The sequence below is a fragment of the Ylistrum balloti genome, unplaced genomic scaffold (genome assembly GCF_031769215.1).
Source record: "Ylistrum balloti isolate Yb309-2 unplaced genomic scaffold, AGI_CSIRO_Ybal_v1 Utg369774, whole genome shotgun sequence".
Lineage (NCBI taxonomy): Eukaryota > Metazoa > Mollusca > Bivalvia > Pectinida > Pectinidae > Ylistrum > Ylistrum balloti.
The window spans coordinates 22,674-30,369 of NW_026781966.1; positions in this window are offsets into that span (position 1 = coordinate 22,674).

Consider the following 7,696-nt stretch of genomic DNA (forward strand, 5'->3'; position numbering starts at 1 on the left):
CGTCGAAACAGATAAAAAAAGGGGGTCAGAATATAAACTAGGAAAAATATGGAAGTCACAGAGATGGTACAGAAAAAACGTATGTAGGGTAGAAGTCACAGAGATGGTACAGAAAAAAACGTGTGTAGGGTAGAAGTCACAGAGATGGTACAGAAAAAACGTGTGTAGGGTAGAAGTCACAGAGATGGTACAGAAAAAACGTGTGTAGGGTAAAGTGTCATCTGTTTCCTTGACGACCACAACGTTGTCGGTCCAAGTATGTAATGTTACTTTCTAAACTTAGAACAAAATAAATAACACTGAGTTACAATCACGCGGAAATAGATGGTAGATAATTCGTGAAGGAACATTAAAACCTAACAATAGGAAAAACAAGCCGAAATGAAAGCTGCTGAAAAAAGCGCTTTATCTGACAGTGTTATATTGGCTGAAAGAAGACTATCTTTCCGAAGTTTGTTACTAAAAATGGAGGCGGTGTTATCGTCAAGATATTGAAAATGTTTAATAAAAAACAGTGTGAACGTGATTAAATGAGTTTTAAAGAATATCCACATTTCGAAACATGTGCAAATTAAACAGAAATTAGAATAATCGATTTTTTTAATTTAATGCCTTACAATGTTAGTACATGTCAGGAAATAAATTGCTTTAGCGGGACAATTATTTTCAGTCACGTGATTCCTTTCAAACACAAGTAATGTATATAACCAGTGCGTGGCCGATTTTTAAATAACTTGCCAAACTAACTTGTCCGAAAACGCGGCCTTCTTACTGAACCTCTCGTCAAACATCGACTCACCGATAAATTATACATGTGTTGTTAATACAAAAACGGTACATTATACAAACATAGCAATTCATTTCGCCTCCTAAATTCTTTTAGAGTCGAGAGAGGAAACAATATATTATCCTTTGTTTACTTGTTGAGTTATTGTTACCACCGGAAAACAAACGCGGTCGTCATGCTTTAACAGTTTTAACAATTACTAAACGGTCCTTGTAGCACGTGATGAGGATGACTATGCAGAAATTCAGTAGATGAGCCCTCAATGTCCATCCAATCCCTACAATATTTAAACATTATCTTTGTGTCAAGTCATGACATAGTTGGTAACAAAGACCTTCAAATCACATTAATATTAATGATAGGAAACGCTCTATGAAATCTTCGGTTGATTTGATATCATTAAAGAGACATATTCTCTGGTTATCCAGCAGTATTAAAGCGACATGACCATTGTTTCATACACCTCTCTACCTAAGCAAACAGCCATGGCTGAGCAGAGACGCGTATCATGAATTGACAGAACAGTTGGTCTATTTGTTTTAAAGCTACCTTACAAATAGTAATCTTGAAAGTCTTGTTAGATGAAACCGTCTCTGTTAAGGCTAGTCAAAATAATAAACAAAATAACAAGAGATGTTATAATCATTATGTCATTTCGAAACGGAATTCTCTAAAAGGAAAAATATTCTGGGCCAGTCGGCCATTTTATGAAGGCAAAAACACTAAAAGATGTATACTGGTGATAATTCAACGACACAACTTTGTTACTCTTAATTGACATTATACCGTTTCTCGTTTGTCTTTATACAAACTCTCGTTTGTCTCTATACAGACTCCCGTTTGTCTTTATATATATTCTCGTTTGTCTCTATACAGATTCTCGTTTGGCATTATACAGACTCTCGTTTGTCATTATACAGACTCTCGTTTGTCTCTATACAGACTCTCGTTTGTCATTATACAGACTCTCGTTTGTCTTTATACAGATTCTCGTTTGTCATTATACAGATTCTCGTTTGTCATTATACAGACTCTCGTTTGTCTCTATACAGATTCTCGTTTGTTTGTCTTTATACAGACTCTCGTTTGTCATTATACAGATTCTCGTTTGTTTGTCTTTATACAGACTCTCGTTTGTCATTATACAGATTCTCTTGTTTGTCATTATACAGACTCTCGTTTGTCATTATACAGACTCTCGTTTGTCATTATACAGACTCTCGTTTGTCATTATACAGACTCTCGTTTGTCTTTATACAGATTCTCGTTTGTCTTTATACAGATTCTCGTTTGTCAGACTCTCGTTTGTCTTTATACAGATTCTCGTTTGTTTGTCTTTATACAGACTCTCGTTTGTCATTATACAGATTCTCGTTTGTTTGTCTTTATACAGACTCTCGTTTGTCATTATACAGACTCTCGTTTGTCATTATACAGACTCTCGTTTGTCATTATACAGACTCTCGTTTGTCATTATACAGACTCTCATTATATAGATTCTCGTTTGTCTTTATACAGATTCTCGTCTGTCTTTATACAGACTCTCGTTTGCCTTTATACAGACTCTCGTTTGTCATTATACAGATTCTCGTTTGTCTTTATACAGACTCTCGTTTGTCATTATACAGACTCTCGTTTGCCTTTATACAGATTCTCGTTTGTCATTATACAGACTCTCGTTTGTCTCTATACAGACTCTCGTTTGTCTTTATACAGACTCTCGTTCGTCATTATACAGACTCTCGTTTGTCATTATACAGACTCTCGTTTGTCTCTATACAGACTCTCGTTTGTCTTTATACAGATTCTCGTTTGTCTTTATACAGACTCTCGTTTGTCATTATATAGATTCTCGTTTGTCTTTATACAGATTTTCGTTTGTCATTATACAGACTCTTGTTTGTCATTATACAGATTCTCGTTTGTCTCTATACAGATTCTCGTTTGTCATTATACAGATTCTCGTTTGTCTCTATACAGATTCTCGTTTGTCTTTATACAGATTCTCGTTTGTCTCTATACAGATTCTCGTTTGTCTCTATACAGATTCTCGTTTGGCATTATACAGACTCTCGTTTGTCATTATACAGACTCTCGTTTGTCTCTATACAGACTCTCGTTTGTCATTATACAGACTCTCGTTTGTCTTTATACAGATTCTCGTTTGTCATTATACAGATTCTCGTTTGTCTTTATACAGATTCTCGTTTGTCTTTATACAGATTCTCGTTTGTCATTATACAGACTCTCGTTTGTCTCTATACAGATTCTCGTTTGTTTGTCTTTATACAGACTCTCGTTTGTCATTATACAGATTCTCGTTTGTTTGTCTTTATACAGACTCTCGTTTGTCATTATACAGACTCTCGTTTGTCATTATACAGACTCTCGTTTGTCATTATACAGACTCTCGTTTGTCATTATACAGACTCTCGTTTGTCATTATATAGATTCTCGTTTGTCTTTATACAGATTCTCGTCTGTCTTTATACAGACTCTCGTTTGCCTTTATACAGACTCTCGTTTGTCATTATACAGATTCTCGTTTGTCTTTATACAGACTCTCGTTTGTCATTATACAGACTCTCGTTTGTCTTTATACAGATTCTCGTTTGTCATTATACAGACTCTCGTTTGTCTCTACACAGACTCTCGTTTGTCTCTATACAGACTCTCGTTTGTCTTTATACAGACTCTCGTTTGTCTTCATACAGACTCTCGTTTGTCATTATATAGATTCTCGTTTGTCTTTATACAGATTTTCGTTTGTCATTATACAGACTCTTGTTTGTCATTATACAGATTCTCGTTTGTCTCTATACAGACTCTCGTTTGTCATTATATAGATTCTCGTTTGTCTTTATACAGATTTTCGTTTGTCATTATACAGACTCTTGTTTGTCATTATACAGATTCTCGTTTGTCTCTATACAGATTCTCGTTTGTCATTATACAGATTCTCGTTTGTCTCTATACAGATTCTCGTTTGTCTTTATACAGATTCTCGTTTGTCTCTATACAGATTCTCGTTTGTCTTTATACAGATTCTCGTTTGTCATTATACAGATTCTCGTTTGTCTCTATACAGATTCTCGTTTGTCATTATACAGACTCTCGTTTGTCATTATACAGATTCTCGTTTGTCTTTATACAGATTCTCGTCTGTCTTTATACAGACTCTTGTTTGCCTTTATACAGACTCTCGTTTGTCATTATACAGATTCTCGTTTGCCTTTATACAGACTCTCGTTTTTCATTATACAGACTCTCGTTTGTCATTATGCAGACTCTCGTTTGTCATTATACAGACTCTCGTTTGTCTCTATACAGATTTTCGTTTGTCGCTATACAGACTCTCGTTTGTCTCTATACAGACTCTCGTTTGTCTTTATACAGACTCTCGTTTGTCATTATACAGACTCTCGTTTGTCATTATACAGACTCTCGTTTGTCTTTATACAGATTCTCGTTTGTCTTGATACAGATTCTCGTTTGTCTCTATACAGATTCTCGTTTGTCTTTATACAGACTCTCGTTTGTCTTTATACAGACTCTCGTTTGTCATTATACAGACTCTCGTTTGTCTTTATACAGATTCTCGTTTGTCTCTATACAGATTCTCGTTTGTCATTATACAGACTTTCGTTTGTCTTTATACAGACTCTCGTTTGTCATTATACAGACTCTCGTTTGTCATTATACAGACTCTCGTTTGTCTTTATACAGACTCTTGTTTGTCATTATACAGACTCTCGTTTGTCATTATACAGACTCTTGTTTGTCATTATACAGACTCTCGTTTGTCATTATACAGATTCTAGTATATCGATACACATTTTCTCGTTTGTCATTCTCCTGGACCATAACCTTTAAACCTATTAGCTCCCTGACTTATCAATCAAGACAACGATAACCCAAAGCGTCAGAAGACTTCGTATCTGATTGATTTACTCTTTACTAAAACGTCTTGCCGTTATGGGTATTTTACAGCATTATTTAAAAGCTTTTTTCATATTTCAATATATAACACCTGTTCCACTTATTAATTTTCCTTTTTTATGACTATTTATGAAAACTAAATGTTGTATTATCTTTTTTTAAAAGAATTTTAATGTTTACATAAGGTAAATCTTTACCCAAGCAAAACCAGAAATATTTAATATCCACGATAACGTTATAAACATCTCAGTTTATAGGTAATAGAGAGCTGTTCTTTAATAGGACCGCTTCACGTGCCATTAGGTAATCAAATAAATAGAGGTGTTCCGAAGCACGTCTGAACGTGTTGAATAGGATGAGCCGTGTGGCGACTCGAGAGTATCTTCATATTCAATCGCTAATGGGGGTATATATTTTATTTAATAGACAACCACTTACAAGGAGATTTAAACCTCTATAATATCCCTGATAAATTTCTCAACATACTGATACCCTCGAGAGCAGATCGGTTTTTAAAATTGTAAAAATTGAGTTCTGGTTCGAAAACAAAAGTTACATTTACTAAGATATTTTTTTACTTTTATTTAAATTGAAGACATGTACAAATATGGCCGGAGATGTTTATAAATTCTGGACATAGTAGGAAGCAAAAGATGTTGTCACGGTGTTCAATCACATCATTAAAACAAACGCATATTCAAGCTTGAACTGAACTGCACCGCATATAGACCGTGTGTTTGAACTGTCTGACACAGAGACAGAGTTTGAACTGACACCACACATGTACAATGTGTTTGAACTGTCTGACACAGAGACAGAGAGTTTGAACTGACACAACACATGTACAATGTGTTTGAACTGTGTGACACAGAGACAGAGAGTTTGAACTGACACCACACATGTACAATGTGTTTGAACTGCCTGGCACAGAGACAGAGTTTGAACTGACACCAAACATCTACAATGTGTTTGAACTGCCTGACACAGAGACAGAGAGTTTGAACTGTCTGACACAGAGACATGACACAGAGACAAAGAGTTTGAACTGACACAACACATGTACAATGTGTTTGAACTGACACAACACATGTACAATGTGTTTGAACTGTCTGACACAGAGACATGACACAGAGACAAAGAGTTTGAACTGACACAACACATCTACAATGTGTTTGAACTGTCTGACACAGAGACAGAGAGTTTGAACTGTCTGACACAGAGACATGACACAGAGACAAAGAGTTTGAACTGACACAACACATGTACAATGTGTTTGAACTGTCTGACACAGAGACAGAGAGTTTGAACTGACACCACACATGTACAATGTGTTTGAACTGGCACAACACATCTACAATGTGTTTGAACTGTCTAACACAGAGACAGAGAGTTTGAACTGTCTGACACAGAGACATGACACAGAGACAAAGAGTTTGAACTGACACCACACATGTACAATGTGTTTGAACTGTCTGACACAGAGACCGAGAGTTTGAACTGACACAACACATGTACAATGTGTTTGAACTGTCTGACACAAAGACAGAGAGTTTGAACTGACAACACACATGTGCAATGTGTTTGAACTGGCACAACACATGTACAATGTGTTTGAACTGGCCAAGTCATAGACAGATATCCTCGATACCGTAGCGGTTCCCATCACATTGGCTCTCTGCACCGATGGAGCATTTGATTAGTCTACTTAATTAGATTTGTGAGTAACAGAGTCGAACAACACAGGGAACATACGCGTACACACTTTACCCCGTACTATATACACTTCTCCATGATTATAAACACAACTTATATTTATTTTGTTATCTCTTGACCTTGGAGCTAGTAACGAGATTTGAAATATTTATGTGTTGACCACTTAACGATGAAGTTGAAGCTGATCCGGATGGATTCGATCGCCGTGATCAATAATTGACATCTACAATACCTCAATGTCGCGCATGCGCAGTTCCAGGTACAGGCGGTAATTTCTGTTGAGAGCCCGCGGGAGCTCATGTTAATACTCACTGAAACACTTCACAATACAGGACGTCTGATGTCAAGTGTTTTTACTTTTCCCTGCAAAATAATCGTTTTAAACAACTGCATCAGAAATGTAAAAAGGAGAAAGCATTTAGTGTAGGAAAAACAATGAGCTGAAACAAACACCCCTCTAGGCTCAGAAACATTGTACAGTCTTCGTGAATTGGCCGTCAATATCACGAATACATGGGTGAACGAAAAGCCATTGACCCTATGTGAACCTAAGTATGAGTTACAGTCCAGGTGAACGTAGACTTATCCTATTGTGTTTTATTGATTGGATATCCCCACTCAACTCTCTTAGAAAATTACATCATGTTTTACTGTGATCGGGCACCCCGATCTCAGTGCCAAGTATCTAGGTCAGTTTGCTTACGTCACTTTTTTCCGGTCTTGTTTAATGTTGCTTCAAGTCCTGTTAACGAGCAGGGGCATTTAAGGACGTGCCCGGCCTGGGTAGCGAAGGTGGAGTTTAGGTGGCGAAGGAAAGCTGGAGTTTGAGTGGCGAAGGAAAGCTGGAGTTCCCGGAGAAAAACCACTCGGCCACGTGGCCTCATACTTGCGACTCAAAGGTTGTGAGCTAGTGATAAAGTGATAAACCACTCGGACGTGGTTGTCATCTTCTACATTCGACCAGTCACCAAAACGACACTTATCAAAAAACTAAGACACCAATACAAATTAGCTCATAAAACATAAAATAATGTTCTGTTACAAAATATTAGACGGCAGAATGCTACTTCTACTCTCGATGGGCTTGACAAAAAACAGATCCAAAAACCGTTTAAGATTCCGAATATAACCATCAACGATATGTCTTGTTTACGTAGATAGTTCTGGCTTTTTATATAGTGTTATTTAATCATCAGGAAACATTCAATTTTACAACTGTTACATCTACCGATGACCTAAGAACATGCCTGATTAAAT